At 36.6% G+C, this 22,213-nt stretch overlaps 1 protein-coding gene across 6 annotated transcripts in view; it reads left to right on the forward strand.

The window, feature by feature from the left end:
- ZNF385B (zinc finger protein 385B) overlaps positions 1 to 22,213 on the forward strand; it is a 368,588-nt gene that overhangs the window by 194,274 nt on the left and 152,101 nt on the right. Inside the window, exon 1 of one of the 6 annotated variants that reach the window (XM_027556333.1) lies at positions 14,906 to 14,955. The exons of the other annotated variants lie outside the window; for them this stretch is intronic. The gene's annotated coding sequence lies outside the window, so the exon portion shown is untranslated. Of the gene's footprint in view, positions 1 to 14,905; positions 14,956 to 22,213 lie in introns of those variants that run through there. 6 annotated transcript variants of the gene reach the window in all.

A 22,213-nucleotide genomic window follows, 5' to 3' on the forward strand; every position in this document is an offset into this window, starting at 1 on the left:
ATCAATACCTTCTGGGTCTCAAATATTCAGGTCTATTACTTCTCATCCGGCATATTGGCCCACACCACATATATGTCTGTTTGATATCATTGTGCCCATATCCTCATCCTTGAACAAGCTATAAACCAAGTCTAAATAGAACCAAATAATCTGGGCCAGTAAATCTAGAATAGGTATCAAAGGAGAAACCACAGACCCCAGAATAAGACAGACCCAAGACCCATGAGACATCCAGGTGCCTGGTGTACATGCTCTGATAGGTGTGTGCCTTCCATGAGTGCTCCCAGTATGGGAAGCTTTCATCCAGGTCAACCAGATTCTACTCCATCTGCAACCTATAGAAACTGTGAAAACGTGGCCAGTACCTAAATGCCATAGGTAGTTATCCCCAAATAATGGAAATATAAGTTTTCATTTTTATCATTTCTTATGCTTTTCAAAATTTCTCTGATAAAGTTGTATTGCTGTTATAATAAGAAAGAAACTCTTCAATTATTTTTATAAATTAATCTGTTTTGTCAAGGCAACTCTTTTAAGAACAGATTAACAAAAAACCAGAATGACACAGCAGCCATTAAATTTTAAATTATTTGCATATTTTATAGACATTCAGTAAATCTCCTAAAGTCCAGTCTAGAGTTTAAAGCAATCTAGATTCCACAGCTCTCAAAATCCAAAGGAGGAATGTCTTTTTCTCACCACAAAAAAGAAGAAATAGATGAAGACTCAGAGAGCAGAAATTGTCCTTTCTGAAGGCAATACTGAACTAATGGAGCATTTCTTAAATGTCTGTGACTCTCAGGTACTGGTGAAAATACCGCCCAGTCCTACAGTAAGGAGAAGAGCCTTAAAAAAGAGTCAGGTGTGATGGTGGGCAGCACTAAAGTCCAAACACCTTTTAAGGAGGTGCCCAGTGTCACAGGATACTCTTAACCGTTTTATTTGTTTTTTGTTTTTTGTGTTTCTTTTTGAGCAAGAAGAGTCCTTATCAAATTTCTGCTTCACACTTTAACTTCAACTTATAGGCTCCACAATTAGCTGAAATATGCTTTCTACTAGTAGAACATTGGATCAGTTTTGATCACATCAGAAGTAATTTTGTATAAATGTAAACAAATATGATTGTGCTTAATTACTCAGTAGTATCCAACTCTTTGCAACCCCATGGACTGCAATGCACCAGGCTCCTCTGTCCATGGGATTTTCCAGGCAAGTCTACTGGAGGGAGTTGCCATTTCCTTCTCCAGGGGCTCTTCCCAATCTGAGGATCAAACCCGTGTCTCCCACAATGCAGGCAGATTCTTTACCAACTATGTCATCAGCAAAGCCCTTAACAGATATATTAGTTTATTTCTAAGAATTTATCGACTCCCAGCTACTATTTATACTTCTTACGCTATTACAAAAAAACTATCATCTCTACTCAGACTTACAAAATAATAGATCCTTATTTTGTAAAAGGGGATTTACAAATCAGTTCAAAATTCATTGGTACTAAAAAGCCTCCTGACCCAAATATCAATGTTCTCTTTAGAAGATTTCACAGATCTTGAGCTGAAATTCCTGTGAAGAAGGAAAAGTTGGCTTTCTCACTGTTTTGCTGCCCTTGTTTACTGGGACACTAGAGGCTTAGGGCCTCTAATACTGTTGATGTTTACTAGGTATAAACAGTTATTCCTCTTGAGAATACTATACTTAAGGACATAAATTTGTAACAGCCACTTGTACTCCCTGTAATAATTAAGCTTATTTAATAATGTATGAAAATAAATGCATCTTAAGGGATAAGGAGTAGATTCCTGATTTTTCACATTGAACCAAATCACTCAGTAAGTATTTATACAGGTACTTGCCAGTGCACAGATTTTTTAAGCATTGGGACCAGCTGTCACCCTGGTTAAAAAATGGAGTATGATATCCCACCCTCATGCCTGACTGCCCATAAATACACTTCAAATCCAAGACCATTTCTTGGTCTCTTCCATTTGGGGGGGAAAAAGAAGCTACTTACTAACAATTGGTTGAGGAGGCCTTATAAATAGCTGAAAAGTGAAGACAAAGGAGAAAAGGAGAGATATACTCATCTGAAGGCAGAGTTCCAAAGAATAGCAAGGAGAGATCTTCCTAAGTGAACAACGCAAAGAAACAGGAAAACAATAGAGTGGGAAGGACTAGAGATCTCTTCAAGAAAATTAGAGGCACGAAGGGGACATTTCATGCAAAGATGGGCTCAATAAAGGACAGAAATGGTAGGGACCTAACAGAAGCAGAAGATATTAAGAAGAGGGGGCAAGAATACACAGAAGATCTATGCAAAAAAGATCCTAATGACCTGGATAACCACAATGGTGTGATCACTTACCTAGTGCCAGACATTCTGGAATCTGAAGTCAAGTGGGCCTTAAGAAGGATCACTACGAACCAGGCTAGTGGAGAAGATGGGATTCTAGCTGAGCTATTTCAAATCCTGAAAGATGATGCTGTGAAAGTGCTGCACTCAATATGCCAACACATTTGGAAAACTCAGCACTGGTCACAGGACTGGAAAAGGTCAGTTTTCATTCCAATTCCAAAGAAAGGCAATGCCAAAGAATATTCAAACTACCAAGCGATTGCACTCATTTCACATACTAGCAAGGAAATGCTCAAAATTCTTCAAGGTAGGCTTTAACAATACATGAACCAAGAACTTCCAATGTACAAGCTGGACTTAGAAAAGTCAGAGGAACCAGAGATCAAATTGCCAACATCCTCTGGATCATAGAAAAAGCAATAGAATTCCAGAAAAACATCTGCTTCATTGACTATGCAAAAGCCTTTGACTGTGTGGATCACAACAAACTGTGGAAAATTCTGAGAGATGAGAATACCAGACCACCTGACCTGCCTCCTGAGAAATCTGTATGCAGGTCAAGAAGCAGTAGTTAGAACCGGACATAGAACAACAGACTGGTTCCAAATTGGTAAAGGAGTACATCAAGGCTGTATATTGTCACCCTGCTTATTTAACTTACATGCAGACTTCATCATATGAAATGCCAGGCTGGATGAAGCTCAAGCTGGAATAAAGAGTGCTGGGGGAAATATCAATAACTTCAGATATGCAGATGATACCACCCTAATGGGAGAAAGTGAAGAGGAACTAAAAAGCTAAAGAGCCTCTTGATGAAGGTGAAAGTGGAGAGTGAAAAAGTTGGCTTAAAATTCAACATTCAGAAAACTTAGATCTTGGCATCCAGTCCCATCACTTCATGGCAAATAGATGGGGAAACAATGGAAACAGTGACAGATTTTATTTTCTTGGGCTCCAAAATCACTGCAGTTGGTGACTGCAGCCATGAAATTAAAAGATGCTTGCTCCTTGGAAGAAAAGGAATGTCAAACCTAGACAGCATATTAAAAAGCAGAGACATTTTTTGCCAACTGAGGTCCATCTAGTTAGTGCTATGGTTTTTCCAATAGTCATGTATGGATGTGAAATTTGGATCATAAAGATGGTTGAGAGCCAAAGAATTGATTCTTTTGAACTGTTGTGCTGGAGAAGACTCTTGAGAGTCCCTTGAAATGCAAGAAAATTAGATCAGTTAATCCTAAAGGAAATCAACCCTGAATATTCATTGGAAGGACTGATGCTGAAGCTGAAGCTCCAATACTCTTGCCAGTTGATGCAAAGAGCCGACTCATTGGAAAAGACCCTGATACTGGGAAAGATTGAAGGCAGGAGAAGGGGATGACAGAAGATGAGATGGTTGGTTGGCATCACTGACTCAATGGACATGAGTTTGAGCAAGCTCTAGGAGATGCTGAAGGACAGGGAAGCCTGGTACACTGCAGTCCATGAGCTCATAAAAAGTCAGACACTACTTAGCAACTGCACAGCACTAACAACTGGTGATTCTAATGACATTTTCAGTTGTTTCATGTTTAGAAAATATCTCTTCAATAGGTAGTTAACTTAAATTGTTTTATAAACCAAAGCACTATGACAGATGAAAAAGCACAGGCAGAGTCTGTCTTGATGTCCTATTTTAACCAGAATTAAAAGGAAAAATAAAAGGAAAGTAAGAATCATAAAGTATTTTAGCCTGCCTAAGAGTGGTAAATAAAATAGTATGTGCTGGAATTAAAAGAGTCTGTCTTGATGTCCTATTTTAACCAGAATTAAAAGGAAAAATAAAAGGAAAGTAAGAATCATAAAGTATTTTAGCCTGCCTAAGAGTGGTAAATAAAATAGTATGTGCTGGAATTAAAAGATTTACATATTTGAAATAACTATGTCTAACATGTCAAACTGAACTGAACATGTCAAAATAGATTGTATTTTTTAAAAAATCATACTGTGTGCTTTAAACATACTTCTCTCAGGCACTTGCCACAGGGAAGGGACTTTGTTATGTAAAAGATATAAAGAGCACTGTTTCAACAGACATGGAGCTGGAAACAGAATATGATTACTTCTTAAAATATGCAATGTAGAAAACAAATCACTTCACAATTATGTACCTTGTCCAAGAAGAAAATATTATTTCCCTTTTGCTGCAGAGTATAAACTGTTTTGAATTGAGTTTTAAAATGTGTACAGGCTCAGTGACATTTTACAATTTTAAATGTTAGAATACTCTGGAAATTTTGAGACATTCCCTCCAGTAACCACTTTGACAAGGAGAGCAGACAAAAGTTTCCTCAAAAACAATCTTGCTGTTTTACTTTGCAACAAATTAAAGTATGTATAGAATAAACCCTATAGTATAGTTATATATTTTTCATATAGAAAATTCATATTCATATAGAATAGTTGTAGTAATAAATTGTTACCACATATAATAATGTTTGCTTTGTAAAAACTCTCTGGATACTATGACTTACTGTAGGAGAAGCAGGCAACAGAGGATTAGATGGTTGGATGTCATCACTGACTCAGTGGACATGAGTTTGAGCAAACTCTGGGAGATAGTTAAAGACAAGGAAGCCTGGTGTACTGCCGTCCCTGGGGTCACAAAGAGGTGGACACAACTGAGTGACTGAACAACAACAACAGCTGGTTTATTATTTGCATTTGAATTTATATGATGAACAGAATTTAAAAATTATTACCAACATAAATACTTTTTAGTTATAGGAAGAGTTGATGGAAGTGGATTCTAACTAGTTATTTCTTGTCAATTAATTCAAAATTTCTAGCTAATAGGGCAGTTCTTTTATTGGGATAGAATTACTTTTATTATTTCTTCTAGTTCTACCATTTATTTAGATTACGTCTTTTTCCTAGTCATAATTAACCCCTTCTTAGAAATCCACTTTTTTAATTTATATTTTTATAATCTGCCCTACACCTTTAGGATTTTTTTTTTTAATTTTTAAACTTAAAAGTCTCTGTGAGTTCACGTTGATATCTCCCACAGTGCCAATCCTTAGAGAAAGCTTTCAATAAAAGAGTTCTGAATGGACTCAGCTTTAAAATGGATCACAAATTACCAAAGAGGTATTTTCTAAAGACAGACTTGCATTTAACTTCTGATAAATATTGGTGTATATTGTAGAATTTTTAAAAGAGAGTTGTTGTAGTTCAGGTAGGGAGGGAGTAAGGAAGAAGTATCAGACTAAGAAGAACTGAACTCCAGTAGGCTCCATCAGAAAATAGTCCTGTGTGCTTTCCCAAGTAACCAATTGCTGTCACCCCGCCTTTACTTGGCCTCCTTCATGGGATTGTTGCTTACAGTCACATGAGATAATGTATGAGATAACACGTTGAGTACTAAAAAGTGCCATAAAAATAGGCAGTATTATTACACTATGTCTTAACCATGGCACACTGAACATTATAAAATAATATTGTTGTTCTAAGGTCCTTGGCCATTGCATTATGTTGGAATGGAAAAAAATCTTTTTCTTTAGAAAAATTGAGACCCTAGAAAAAAAATTTTTTAAATAAAAGATATAGGATTTACCAATGCTTATACTTTGATCTGTGGGCTTCCCTGGTGGCTCAGTGGTAAAGAATTCACCTGCCAATGTAGGAGACACAGGTTTGATCCTTGGGTCAGGAAGATCCCTTGAAGAAGAAAAAGGCACCCCACTCCAGTATTCTTGCCTGGGAAATCCCGCGGACAGAGGAGCCTGGTGAGCTGTAGTCCATGGGGTTGCAAAAAAGCTGGACACGACTTAGCTACTGCTGCTGCTGCTGCTGCTGCTGCTGCATCACTTCAGTCATGTCCGACTCTGTGCAACCCCATAGACAGCAGCCCGCCAGGCTCCTCTCTCCCTAGGATTCTCCAAGCAAGAATACTGGAGTGGGTTGCCATTTCCTTCTCCAATGCATGCATGCATGCATGCTAAGTCGCTTCAGTTGTGTCTGACTCTGAGTGACCCCATGGACAGCAGCCCACCAGGCTCCTCTGTCCACAGGATTCTCCAGGCAAGAATACTGGAGTGGGCTGCCATTGCCTTCTCCGACTTAGCTACTAAACAACAACAAACTTTGAACTAGACTGCAGCATACCCAGATTGTTTTAGGAGGTTGCTTTGGAAGATTGTACTAACATCAGCTAACACATACAGAGTATGTGCTTAAGAGCACTCTCTTAAGCCCTGGGTTGACAGTTTAGGGCACATTGTCTCATTTAATCCTCAATACCGCCCGATAAAGGTGGGCAGTATTATTGAATTCAATGTGTAGGTGAGGAAATTGTAGCTTAGATACACTCATGTGTCTAAGGCTATACAGATCAAAAGGTGCAGAACCAAACCTGAATCCACAATTGTTTTACTCCTGAACCAATGCTCATTTGTTCTTTTTTGGCCTGGCAATGCTATTAACTAAAGCCCAATCAATTTTCTAGCAATCCAAATCCATGAGGAAGTAAATTAAATAGTAAGAATTATATTATTTAATATCAAATTAATTTGAAGATACCTAAGGAATTCTGAAGATCAGCCCTGGGATTTCTTTGGAAGGAATGATGCTAAAGCTGAAACTCCAGTCCTTTGGCCACCTCATGCGAAGAGCTGACTCATTGGAAAAGACTCTGATGCTGGGAGGGATTGGGGGCAGGAGGAGAAGGGGACGACAGAGGATGAGATGGCTGGATGGCATCACGGACTCGATGGACGTGAGTCTCAATGAACTCCGGGAGTTGGTGATGGACAGGGAGGCCTGGCGTGCTGCGACTCATGGGGTCGCAAAGAGTCGGACACGACTGAGCGACTGAACTGAACTGAAGGAATCACATGGATCTTTAGAGGTAGTTAAGGAAAATTTTGGCATCTTTAAAATAAAGAATTTTAAAAATAATAATGAGGAAAATTAAATAGCAAAATAAACTTATTTAATGAGTTATTGCTTAAGACATTCCTGTTAGCAATACATGAATTTTCCAAATATGTAATTTATGTCATAATATCAAGATTTTGTTCTCTAATATAACATTTGAATTATGATAACTTCCATTAAGAAAATAATAATACTCCAGTTGAAAAATAATTCTGGTTTTCCAGACTCTCATATATTGGCAATATGTATGATATTTTCTCTTGAAAAATTGCAGAGTAGTTATCATTATAGAGAAGGCAAAAAATTTAATTTACAACTAGGTGGGCTAAAAGAGAAATGTATTCTAACATTTAAAATTGCAAGTCCAAGTTGGTAGCCAGGTGATTTGCTAAGTAGAATATTTATAATTATTGTAACACTTTTAAAAAATATTAAAAAGCTTGCATGTTTTATTTTGGCTAATGAGACTGAATACATAATTCTTCAATGTCTTAAAATTAAACACATAAAAATGGCGTGATCCTAATTGCTCATTTTATTAGTGGACACTTTTAAGTATTGCATAAATATCTTCTCAGAATGTTTCCTAATGAAGTTTCAGACAGTTTACAAAATAAAATAAGTACTACTAAAGTGAGCCTAGGCAGTATGTCAGTGGTCAGTAATCCTATAAATCCTTATATACAATATTTGTGTTATATTTCTTCTTTGTTTTAGAATGTACTGTAAAGAGACATTTAGTTTTATTTGTTGCTATAGACTTTATGTATACCTCTCATCAATGTGATGAGAATTGTAGGTAAAAAAGAAAGTGGTAAAAATGGGAATCATTTTGATCCTGCCCAGCAATCTGTTTCTTATTGACTCCTTGGATCTTGTCATCATAACAGATATAGCAGTTCACAGCTTTAAATGGAGAAATAGATAATGAAAAAGCAAATTGTCCTAATAGCATATTTGGGAGAAAAGATATTTTAAAACTTTTTTCTTTTGATTTTGACATTTTAGTATAACAATATTGATGGCTCTGTTGATTCTAAGGGACCTTGTAGCAACTGATCCCAAGAAACATTCGTAATGGGTGTATTTCAATTAATACAACATTTCAAGTAACTCAGAATTATGCACATCTGTCATAACTATGTCATAAATTCAAATGGTGAATGTGAGTTTGAAAGAAGATTCTTCAACTCACTTAGATACAAGGCAAAATTACATTTCTACATCAGATTCTTTTTTTTACATAATGCCAGAGCTTTTAAAAAAACAGAATCAGCAATATAAAACTGTTGTCATACATAGATTTAGAAACTTTATGTACAACTTATGTTAGAAGTCAGAAAATTTTTTATTCCATACCTGTTATCTAGTTTCATAAAGGCTTAAAAATGGCCATCCTAGATAATAACCAAGAATTTTATACATGAAATGAATATTTTATTATTGCTTTGGGATAGTTTCAGAATTTACTTAGTGAACTTCAAAATCTTTTTCTTGCTTTATCCAGACTGAAACCTAACCCTTCCTCAGCACACAGTTATCAAATGAGCTGGCAGCATCCCCAAACTTAAATGTAGTTTCTAAATGTTGCCAAAGGATTATGCCCAGAATCTCTAATGCTCTCAAAGGACCGTAACACTGTGCCATTTTATCTTGTGTATTCAAAGAAAATGGTGCTGACTGGAATACCCAAGTGGGTTATATGCCTTTGTTCATCCAAGAATGGCTGTGTTTATAATTTACCTTCACCTTGTCATTTATTTTTTTTTCTTTCTATCCACATACCGTCATGAATCTTTTGAGAAACTTAGCTGCACCTCACCATTTCCTTCTCCAATGGGAGTTTAACTGCTGTTATTATGTAGGGAAAGTGAAAGTTGGAAACATTTTCCCTAAATGGAATATGGGTCTTTTCTATGAGAGTGGTATAATTCTGAAAACTTTTGTTGGGCATTCTCCACATGCTGGTTTCAGTGATGGAGGAAGAAAAAGAAATAATACAAGATTGGTTCTTGCCTTAAAGTATCTCCTGGTGTAGTCGTCAAGATTGCTATAAAAACAAGCAGCACCCTACAAAACAAGAAATGCAAGATAGTCACTTTAGTTAAGCAATTTAAATGGCTCTGCCCCTTTGTAGGAGAAGGCGATGGCACCCCACTCCAGCACTCTTGCCTGGAAAATCCCATGGACGGAGGAGCCTGGTGGGCCGCAGTCCATGGGGTCGAGAACAGTCGGACACAACTGAGTGACTTCCCTTTCACTTTTCACTTGCATGCATGGGAGAAGGAAATGGCAACCCACTCCAGTGTTCTCGCCTGGAGAATCCCAGGGATGGGGGAGCCTAGTGGGCTGCCATCTATGGGGTCACACAGAGTTGGACACGACTGAAGCGACTTAGCAGCAGCAGCAGCAGCCCCTTTGTAGAACCAACATAAAAAATTATGTTACTGATGCTTTCAATTTAAAGGAGTATTCCTGGGCAAAGATTTCAGAGAGAAAATGTTTGATCTAAAAGATATAGAAATAGATACATAATTCACCAGACTCCCATATTCAGATAAATATTTTTCTCATTCGGAGTAGCTACCTAAGGAAGCTATGCAATACTTCTTTGATTAGAACATTTTAAAATGCCCTCTGGTTGACTTTTCTTTAATTTCATATTAAAATAGTATTTTAAAGAAATGCCACTTAGTTTTCAAGTGCTGTGTTTGGTTTCTGAGATGTGGAGTTAGTTTCTTTCTTGAGATCAGTATTAGAGTTCAGACTGGATCTGTTATTTCTTGACCCTTAGGTTGGAAGGCATTCATTAGTGACAGTGGCTGGGTCTTGCAATAAATCTGCTCTAGGCTGGAAGATTGGCACAAATGAAGACAGATTCTGTTTAGAATTGTTTTCACTTAAGGTTTCTAATGAACCAGCAAACAGCACAACAAACGTGAGACTGAGATACAGGTCAGCGGAGACATTTTCTGATGCTTCCCGTTATTCAGAGAGGTCAGGCAGTCCACACACCATGAGGAATCTGCTTAGACAGACCAGGTCAGAACTTCTCTCACAGGCTGTGAGGCTAGGAGAAGGGTGTTTATCTGTGATGATAGCAGGAATTTCTTCCTGAATCACCATCATTTACTCTTTTTTTTTACTGAGTCATCAAACAGCTGCTATCAGTCTTCAGAATGGTATTTAAATTTCCAAAGAGGCCACTTTGCTGAATCCTGTGGTTGATTTAATCACTACCTGGATAGTAGTTTGTGGTTTAATAACGGAGTTGATTTTATCATCCAAAGTAGTTATTGGATACCCAGTTTGGAGAAAATACTATACTGACATGTAATGCCATAATATTTAAATAATATAGAATCTCCTTTAATGGAGGTATTTTAACAGAAAAGAAAGTTTAGGTAGAAAACAGTTCCATACAAAACTATAAAAAGTATTCCTATTTTTTAATTATTTGGGGAAAATACTAGGTAGAGAAGTTTAAAAAGAATTGCTCTGAGTTCTGCCCATTAGTTTAGCTGCGACTAAGAAATTTTAGCTATTAGTTGAAATCAAACATCTGGATGTTCTATCTTTGATATGACAGCATGTAATATAAGCTTATCAGGAATTCTCATTTCATTGCTATTAATTTTTGTTATTTTAAATACTTTCCATCCACATGTACTTGGCACTAAGATATATGAAGGAGTGAATACCTTAGGTTTTTTTAAATCAGAAAATCTGAGTTTAGTCTCAGCTTTGAAATAGCATAGTTTTGAGCAAATCCCTTAACCTTTCTGGAGCTCAGTTTCTCAATTTATAAAGTGGGTATTTTTGAACCACAAACCAGTTTACCAGTAATTAGATCACCCAAGAGATTCTATAGAAGATAGACATGTAATAGCAAGGCGGTTGGTTGGAAAAGTCAAATACCATCTGTTACTCAAAAGGTCTAAATACCTGTCCATTCCTTTGGAGGTGTTTTGTTATCTGTCAACACACACATGCACAGTAGTTGCTAATACAATTATTAAAACATTCTTTTACTCATTTACTTTCTACCTTTTGTCAAATAATGTGCTTCCCCATAATCCAGATAAACAATGATTCCTCATATCTTTTAGAATTCTTCACAACAGTAGCCTCAGGAATCATTTCCTTCTTTACATTCTAAATACTAAAGGCATTTAACATAAAAATCGGTTTCTTATAGCAATGTGTGCTCACTCACTGATTCTTGTCTCTTCGCAACCCTTTGGACTATAGCCCTCCAAGTTTCTCTATCCATGGAATTTTCCAGGCAAGAATATTGGAGGAGCTGCCATTTCCTCCTCCTGGGGATCATTACTACCCAGGGATCAAACCTGTGTATCTTCTATCTCCTGCATTGCCAGCAGATTCTTTATTGCTAAGCCATCAGGGAAGCCCTGCTTATATCTATGTCTTTTTTTTTTCCAAAATAAAGATTGTGAACCATAAGAATTAATAAACTCTTTTTAGAAGGATGAACACTAATTCTAAGCCTAGTTTTTCAAAGTGCCAAACAGCTCAATATTAGAAGATACGAGTTATTATGCAGACAGAGCCTTAAGTACATGGAATTCGTTATGGCGTTTATTACAACTTGAAGCTATTTTTACAAACCAAATTCAAAACTATGGTAATGTGTAATATCATGAGCTCCATAGTATAACAACTGTTGGCATCTCTCATGAAAAAAATCAGCCAGTACTGCACCCAGGGTGGCATCACCAGGAACAGGTGAGTCAGTCATGGCAGAGGAGGCAGTTGAGTTAGTTGCAGGCATGTCAAGAAAACAAGCTCATGGTAATGGATTTTAGATTTTGTTATATTTTTAAGATATCTTCTTGAAAACATTTTAAGATTTACTGATATTATTTTGAGTTCTTATAATTTAGATTTATAGAATACCTTCCATCCCAAAGAATCTAATACAGTCTAATACAGAAGCACTTTACTAACCACATACTAGTTTGCAACAGGGTAATACTGCAGTTACCATGGCAACTACATTAGAACTCTTTCTTTTACTAACTTGGATCTTTTTTTAAGATTCTCTCTTCGTACTGACATTTTCAGTGCTTGAGCTCTAGTGAAGATGATTTTTACCTTTTCACACTGTGAAAAGTTGAATTAATTTTTTCAAAGGGTTTTGTACTTGTTGAATTCTTTGTATCAGGATACTTAAATTTAGAACTTGCTGGTCAAATCAAGAAACAAAGGCTCATGGGGGACTTCCCTGATAGTCTAGTGGCTAAGATTCCAGGCTCCCAATGCAGGCGGCTCAGGTTCAATCCCTGGTCCAGGAACTGGGTTGTACATGCTGCAACTTGGGGTTCGCAGGCCACAACTGCAGCTCCCACAGGCTGCAATGAAGATCCTTAGTGCCGCAACTAACACCTAGCACACCAAATAAATGCATAAATATTTTAAAAGGCTTATGAAGCAATAATGTTATCTAGTTTTTCCCCTAACTGTAAGACACAAACATAATATTTTTAAAAATTTATTTTAAAAAAAAAAGATTTTTTTAATGAAAAATTTCAGTGTGCCCAAGCTGTTGGAATTTAGTTTTTATCAAGAGGACCCATGAAAGACTGGCACAAAAATAGCTTTATATTGGTTGTGTGATAAGCTAAGATGAAGTGGCCAAAGGAAAAGTAATGGAGGAAACATGAAAGGCTAATAGAAGCTTATTTTCAAGAGTATAGTACTGACTTTTGCGAGATAACTGTGAAGGATACAGATCGATGTTGCATTTTCTGTCATCAGCATCATATTAAGCCATGCCCATATCCAACATAGGTGCTAATGTATACATTTTATCTGTAAAATACAAGCATAGTAGTACATACTTTATAGATACTACTACTGAACCATGTTAATGTTGCTGTGCGTTTATGATAAGATGATGCACTGAACCCACAATAAAAATACTAAGTACCAGATGTGGTTAAAAACACAAGAACCAAGAAAAGTCAAGAACAAAACCCAAGGGAAATAGGATCTTTCTGAAAGGATAGATTAGGGTTTCCTGGGTGGCTCTAGTGATAAAGAACCTGCCTGCCAATGCAGGAGACCTAAGAGATGTGAGTTCAATTCCTGGGTCAGGAATATCCCCTGGAAGAGGGTATAAAAATCCACTCCAGTGTTCTTGCCTGGAGAATCCCATGGACAGAGGAACCTGGCAGGCTACAGTCCATAGGGTTGCAAAGAGTCAGACACGACTGAAGCGACTTAGTACAAAGGGATAGATTAGATACCTGGAAATGGGGTACTGCCATTACAATTAAATGAAAATGTAGAAATGGAATTGGAATAAGGAAGTGGCTGGAGGTTAGAAGAATTTTGAGGAACATGGTAGAAAAATCTTAGATTGCCTTGAACAGACTCTTAGAAATATGGACTTTGAACATGTTGCTAGACTACAGTTGCACACATATGCTACTGTTCATGAAAAAGGCAGGATGACTCAGAGGGCAGAACCAGTAATCCAGGTACCAGAACTGAGAGCTTCTGGATAAGAGCTTCTAGATAAGAAACTACATCTTGATTCTGGCCTTGTCAGATCCCAAGCACAGAATCCAGTCAAGCTCACGCAAACTTCTTACCTGTGGAACCATGAGATAATAAATAAGTGTTGTTCTAAGCCCATAAGTTTGTTGATAATTTGGTATGTAGCAATAGAAACTAATACAGATATTAATCACTAGATTCTCTAAAAGATTCTAAAGAGTTTAGCTCATATAGTTCAAAAGAGAGGAAAAATGGTTCCTAGAGATTTTATGTATACTCCTAAACTGTTTACAAAAGATTTGCTCTGGAAATGTCTTTTAAATGCTATACTATCTATATGGTTTCTATAGAAATGCAGTTTTTAAGCTTTCTAGGACGGAATAAAGGAAGTTTACACAGCCCACAGTTTCCCACACAGAGGCTTAACTATTTAAACTAAAAAGGCCGAGGAAAGCTTTTTTACTTAAAAAAGCCAAATTCTTTGTTTTGAAAGTAGTAACATAGATCAGATAGTTAAAGGATGATTTTTCCTTTGAACTGTCCTAATTTCAGATTTAAATTTTTTTAAATGATAGTTTTTACTTTTACAATATAAGTTCTCTGTTTAGTGATTAACGCTAAATGAAGGTAAAAATCAGGTTATTATTTTTCATTGACATTTATTTTATGCTTGTATAAAATTTGTTTTATTGTGATATCATAAATCTGCAGTCTGTGAGTCATTTCTAACTTATAGTAAGAGTTCACCTTTATCACTTCAGACAAGGGCTTTGTATCACGGTTTGAATAAAATATTGTTGTCCTGAGATGAGAGTGCTACTTAACAAGCATGTTTTGGCATTGCACCTCCTCTTTATCTGAACTAGCTCAAAATAATGTCAAAAATAGTAATGTCAAAAATAGTAATGTCAAAAATAACATCAAAAAATACTAATGTCAAAAATAACATCAGCTTACAATGGGCTTGCAGCAATGATGGTAGTTTTAGTAACTGAATCAACCGTAGGCCAAGTGCCAGTAGCTGGCTCAAGTCATATTTTAGGATATTATCTTCTGTGACTTACACTCAGAACATTGGGGCTTAGATGTGGGCAGTCACAAAGAAGACTTAGAAGCCAGTGGTGGTGAACAATCTCTTCCCTGCTGTACCATATACAAAAAAAGTAGGTATGATAACGTGTATGTTGATGAGATGACAATGACTGAGCAGAGCTGCCATTGGAGAGTGGCGGACCCTTTACAGTAGCTTTGAGCTCTGTTCATTAATGAAACCTGACAATTAACCACCTCTTAGTCTAATATTTATTCAGATTTATTTGTGCTACTGCCAAATGAAGTTGAAATTAGAATTGCTTAATAACAATAATAAATTAAACAAACTACTAACCTATACTGGTAGGCAAAGGGCTCAAAAGAAAATAAGTAAGTCTCTCAAGCAGCAAAGTGACTTTTTTTAACCTTTACTTTCTTCTAGTAAATGGTCTTATTTTCTTTGGTCTTCTTGTCCTTTTTTGCCAGCTTTTTCTTTTCAAAGTTGAAATACATCTGGTTGTTTTACTTCCACCCCTCCCTTTCCCATCATCACTTATATGACCTGGTAGTGGAAGTTATATTTGGAGAATATGACAACTACACATGTGCTCTTTAACTTAATGATATTAGAAAGATTTTGAAGGAAGATTGCTATAACTAAGGTGATCATTTATCCCAGTTCGCTTAGGACAGTCCCAGTCTATGCCTATTAATAGCCTCTCCTTTCATTCTCAAAACTCTCCTGGTTTAAATGGTAAATTACATAGTCACCCTAGCTGTAACTAAGCTGGGCTAAATGATGGTATATAAAAATGTATGAACTTAATAGTTGAAATTTTGGTAGAACCAAGTTATTAATAACAGCAAGGACGGAGTTGCCTTCCTTGGCACTGGGGTCTCTGTGTACTCTACAGAACTTTGTCATCTTTTAGGAGTGTTTTCAAGTATTTAAGCACTTTTTTCTTGTTTATATGCAAGAAAATTGAACTACCCAGGTTCTTATAGAATTATAATAAATGAGAGGATATTTTTCCTTTCAATAATTTTAAAAAATATTCCTAACAAAAATTCTTATTGAAATTATATTTTAGAAATATAAATGGAATTTTAATAAAATGAAATCATGGATTTGAAAAAAATTTAGAGGACACTATTGTTGCTGATAATTTGGAGTGAAGAAAAAGTGTTTAAATGCAAAATATTTAAAATGCTACAGCAAATAGAATAAAATTAATAGAGTGGTGTCTTTTTCAGGTAGTTTAATATTCTTTGTCATATATAATATTTGAAGGCTATTTTTGTTATGTTTCAGTGTTTATTATAAAGAAAATGTTTCTTATCCCAGACAGGGCTTTCATTCCTACTAATAGCAAATAACTTATTTTTTATCATAATTTATAGTAACATTTTGGAGAAATTTAACTGAACCCAGACAAGTTATTTCCTTTGTCTTTCCATCTAATTATAACTATTTATGGTGAGTTGAATAAATAAAGCTTACTGCAAAGAATTGATTTTAGGATCCCCATGTAAGTTGCAACAGACAGTATTCCCATTTGAAGATTCACAATGTTTACTTACAATATACTTAGTATAAGGTTTTAGGGAGTTTTGAGATGGCAGTAGAGTCTGCTACCAACAAAAATGAAGACATAGCAGAGTAAAATATCTGGTGATTAGACTGCCAAAACCCTTCCATAAGCTGTTTAGACATACAGCTTTCAGTTAGAGCCAACATACTTTCAGTTTAACATTTTGTTACCTTGTTAATGTCATGCAACAACCCCATCTGGACCATGAAATAATAAAACATAATTCCAAAGAATTTTATATTTTGTATGTGAAAAAGTATCCAACAATCTTACAGTGTACTTTCATTCAGTATTTTTTTCCCCAGTTACCAAATAGTAGCACTTTTCCAGGATGAAACTTGCTGTGGGGTTCTGCTGCTGCTGTAAGCGTAACAGGGAGTTAATCGCAATGTCATACTTCCATGCTCACTTTTTTAATGAGGTATACTTATTGCCAAAGTAAAGCGTTCTATAAAAATGTGGAGATGGTGTAATGATTGTTATGATTGAATTGTGTATTTTAGCCGTCCAACTGACTGAGACTATTAAATTACAGTGTCCAGTACTATACTTATGAGTTAATAAAGTGGCAGTTATTTAAGGAAACAGGTTTTTTTTTTCTAAGTAGACATTATGTTTGCCTGTGTGAATACCTAGAGAATGTAGAGCGCTCTTAACTACATCACTGCTGGAAGTTCTACGTGTTTTCCAGAAAAAAAAAAAAAAAAAAAATGAAAAAGGGGGGAAGAGCAGGTAAAGAAAGAGAGATCTGCCAGCCTCAGATTTGCCTCATTTTTGAGAGCATTCATAACTGTTTATTCTTCATAAATGGAGTGTGCTCAGATTTCAGTGATTTAATTTTTGAAAAGATACTGTTCCTACACAATTTGTGATCTCAAAATAACTAACCACACTACTGCTAACATGACTACATTTTCTCATTATGAAGCATGAGATAGGCTCTTGGACTTGTTTTCCACTGAGGATAAAGAAAAGAAGCTGTATGACACTTAGAGTCGCTGGAGCGGAAGGGACTTTGGGGTCCAAGTGGCCTTATGGAATAGACTTGGAGGGAGACCCTCAGCTTCAGCCGAACAGCTCTGATGCTTGATAAATCACTGAAAGGCTTTGCCTGTGCCTCAGTTTATCTATTAAGGACAATCAACGCATTCCATCATGTCCAATTTAGGAGGACAAGAGAGAGAATCTATGTTAACCCCAAGGAGAACACATTCCTAGTGTAAAGTATACAGAACAATGGACAAGTCACAGCAGAAGGAGAAGGGCCAGTTGCTTTTATTCTCTACTCTGAAGCCATAGCAGGTGCTGAGGTCACCATTGGGTGGAACAGTCTTGAGGTGCTTCTAAGAAATTAACCCAGCTTAGAAGGGATTAAGTTAAAGGTTCACTAGGGGAGCAACTTTCTAGGGATGATCATTATACAAAGTCTTTTAAGAAGGTTTGTAGGAAAAGCATTAGCCAGCCCAATCCCCTGAATCCCACCGGGTTCTATTTGCTTGCTTGAGAGCCATGTCCCTCTAAGCACTTTAATTGTAGTCTGTATTTTCCTAGACAACAAAAGTATGTTCTACTCAAAGTAAAACATCTTCTAATAGAAATGTTCTCATTTTTTCTTAATCCAAGAACCACAGGGAAGCTGAAGAAATTTCATTTTAAAGCTACACTATACAGATAATACAGAAAGGACTGAGTGAGCAGTTTTAATTATATGGAACAAATAGGAAATATACAGTGAAAAGAATAAAAAAATACTAGCATAAAAAATTCATATGATTACAAAAAGAGTTTCTAAGAGCTTGAATATATATAGATATATATGTGTTTGTATATATAGGTATAATTTATATTGAACTATTAAATATATAAAGTATATATTCATAGATTGTTTCTTGTGAGGAATGAGCCACTTTGGGACTGAGATGTTTTATCTTTGCAATAAGTAGCTGGATAATTAGAAACTCTCCAAAGTCTCAGTAAACCTTTACTTTCTAGGTTTGTGGTTACCATCAGTCATCACAAGTGTGTGTGTCCGGTAAAGCATGTGTCTAAAGTGAAAGCTGAAACCATCAAATGATATTTATGTAGTGGTAACCATGTAAAATTCTTCAAAGGGGCCAGAAAGAGGATTTTAAAAGGAGAAATAAAGCTACTATTTATTGAGCACTACCACATTCTGGATGGAAAAATAATTGTGATAATAATAGCAACAACAGTCACAGATAAAACAAGTAAATGGATGCAGGTAGAAGTCTCAGATGCCAGGCTTTGCGCTAAACACCCATGGATACATTGTCTCATATTATATCATGAAATATTAATAAATCCTAACATAATCCCCATCTTACAAATGAGAGACCTGAAACACAGATTCATTCATTTGCCAGACTCTCCTGAGGCTGTGAAGCTTGTGTTCAAACCCCAGCTGTCTGTCCTCAGAGTCTGTTCCCTCTCTCACTCAGTTCTGACAACCCTGGAATATGGCATCAACTACTGATGTAGATATTAGTTTCCCTGTTTAGAGGAAGTTTAGGTGACTTCTCTAGGGTCACACACAGATTCTATAGCAAGGAAGTTAACCCAGCCCTTTTTAAACAGGTGCTTTCTGCTATACTAGTCTACATTTCCCCTTTTTAGAACTTTTGTCCTTATGGTGAAAGTTTAATGAATCTTGAATTAGATATCTGACTATATTTTATCTGCCTCCCAAAAGAAAAATCAGCAGATCGACACTAGCAATAAATATTTATATCACAGTAACATCTATTTTTTTGTTGTTTTTTCCCAAATTGGCCTGTTACATAGGTTTCCATAGGAATCAATTCCTATCACTGACATAGGACAGTCTCACACTTCTAAACTTGCTTGTATTCCAGTGATTAAACTGATGATGTCTCAGTGACATTTTCCTGTGTGTTCATGGAGCTAGTAAGGTAGAGTAAGGCTTGGTCAATTATTTCTAAATTCTTGGACCCTATAGAAAACATTCTTCATGTATCAGATTCAGTTTCAGTGGAAATAAACAGATAGGAAATAGACATGTAATCTGGACTTTAATTGGGGTGGAAGAGAACTGCTATTTCTCTCCCCTTTTCTGGAGTGCAGGAAATTGCTATGGATTAAAGAAGTGCCAATACCGCCTCCCATTTAGCCCACTTTAGAAATGTACACATGCTCTCTCTCTCTTTCATCTTCTCTTCTTTACTGGTCTCTTTTCCCTGTGGAATGTGTGTATTTGGGCAGCTCTGACTTCTTTGGATTTGATGGAAGAATGAACTGGAAGCTGGGTCATTCAGTGCTGGGCTGTCTGCTAATACAAGTAGAAATTAACACAGTTAGAGCAGACTCAAGCCCACTGTTCACTTCGTGTAAGCCATTGAGCAATTCGAGAGTAATGATAGTTTTTTATTCCCTCCTGGCATTAAGACTGAAGAGCAAACTAACAAGTAACAAGAAAATTCAAAATTAGAGCTGACATGTCTTCCTTAATTTTCCCCAAAGTGTTTGAGTATGATTATTATTTAATGCTACTTTGTCCCTTAAATATAGGGTGTACCAGTCAACATATGAAATCGTTTTAGATAATAGGAGTTTGCCTGAAAGCTAATCCAAAATACGAAAAATATACCAGAGTGGCTGAAAGTGGGGAGTTCTAAAATCCTGAAGTGCAGACTAATGCAGAGCTTTCTCTGAGATGCTAGGTAGGGTTTTTCAAGAGTTTCTGTCATTCTGTGACGTTTTCCTTCTTTGTCTACCCCTCAAGCTCAGCCCTACTGTATCATCACATTTTGCTGTTCAGATTCACCACCATTAATGGTGGGTCAGGAACATCATCCATGTACAGAAAGGACAGTGCGCTATAACATTTATATGGAAAAGAAAAGAGGCTTCAGGCACTAGGCATGTTGAACTCAGAGCTGTCAAGCAAATTATGCCAGCCAAGGATGTCTGCTCAAAGACTCACTGGTGTGGCAGGTGATGAATGAGTGGTTTTCATGCCCTCAGGCTCCTTCCCAAGAGAGAGAGACTAAATTGGAAGATGATTTTAGGAATCATGGTGGGTAAGTCTGACAGAACTCAGATCCCACCTCTTATCTCTACATGCATGAGGAATGATGGCAGGACTGGGTCTCAACTTGTGGGATGTTCAATACAGAGATGAGAAAAACCATCTTCCTTATTCATTCTGCCTCTTTGAAATGAAAATTTGCTCAAACAGAACAAGATTTCTGATTTAAATCAGAAGCATTGTGGATCCAAAGAAAAGGGGCTGCAAAGTGCTCACCTTTCCAATGGTGGTTAGAGATGGGCATTGAGAAAATGGCACCCAGCTTTTGACCTCACCCCAGAAAGTCAGGGCTTCCCTCACAGCTCAGTTGGTGAAGAATCTGCCTGCAATGCAGGAGACCCAGTTTTGAGTCTTGGTTCAGGAAGATCCCCTAGAGAAGGAAATGGCAACCTACTCTAGTATTCTTGCCTGGAGAATCCCATGGACAGAGGAGCCTGGCAGGCTACTGTCCATGGGGTAGCAAGACTTGGACACAGCTTAGCAACTAAACCACCACCACCAGAAAGTCAAGTCTTATCGTGTTCAAGCCCTACCAGCTCCCAAAGGGATATGCAAGACCACTTTATCTTTTGAGAGAAACTAAATATAGGGCAAGTTTGCTTTACTTCATATTAATAGATTTAGAAATGGAATTTATTATTAGAAGAAACTAGACATTGAATATTCATTAGTACCCTTGATCCTCTTCTGAGCAGAAGACTTGAAAGAAAAGCTGGGTTTGGAAGGAATCTTTTTTAATCTTCTCTTTTTCCTGTGCTTTTGGGGCCAATGTTAAGTTCTGCCATCTGTAGAACATGTTCATTTTAAGTGTCTTACTTATAAGCTTCAGCTCTTTCAGGAAATTGTTTTTTGCTAATGTTACCTAAATGGCAGAAATTGGCTTTCATCTCACATCATCTCTGCATTATTAAAATGCAGCTTGTTGTGCAGAGTTTTAATGGGCTCTTTAGGGCCTTTACATATTAATGTTACATACTAAGAAACTATTAAAGCATTCCAAATAAAACATATTCACCAGTTAAATGTTCTGTTTTGTTTGTGATCATGAATGAAAAGGACAAGCTAGTTATTTTCATGGCCACTTAGAAAAAAGTTGTCATCTAATACAAACTTAGTTTCCTCATATAAGGAAATATAATCATATAATTCCAAGGAAGTCTAGAATTTATTTAGTGAATACAAACAAAACAATTTCAAACTACTTGATTATTTTAGTATGAAGTACTTACAGAAAATTCTTAATCTAAGACAAATTCTTCTTCTGTCAATAAGAAGAATGAGGGTAATCCTTAATTTTTATTCAGCTGGTATGTACTTAGGGATTCTGAACGCTTTAAAAATACGTAAATGATGTTAACTGATCAACCAGGTAGAAGGGGCAGAGAGTAGGAAAGAAAATGAGAAAGAATACATCACTTTTAAATTGTCTCACTTTCCTCCCTCAATCTGAAAGTACCATTTTCTCATCAAATAATTACTCAAATATTTGGTATTAAAACATGGTTCAGTAAAGGTAGAAACCTATAAAGTTGGGCCCTGAGTACCTACTTTTTAAACAGATGAGATGGTATCCCAGTATAATGCTGAGAGCTCTAGTTTCAGTTCAGTTCAGTCGCTCAGTCGTGTCCGACTCTGCGACCCCATGAATCACAGAACGCCAGGCCTCCCTGTCCATCCCAACTCCCTGAGTTCACCCAAACTCATGTGCATTGAATCGGTGATGCCATCCAG

This window comes from Bos indicus x Bos taurus, chromosome 2 (genome assembly GCF_003369695.1).
Source record: "Bos indicus x Bos taurus breed Angus x Brahman F1 hybrid chromosome 2, Bos_hybrid_MaternalHap_v2.0, whole genome shotgun sequence".
Classification (NCBI taxonomy): Eukaryota; Metazoa; Chordata; class Mammalia; order Artiodactyla; family Bovidae; genus Bos; species Bos indicus x Bos taurus.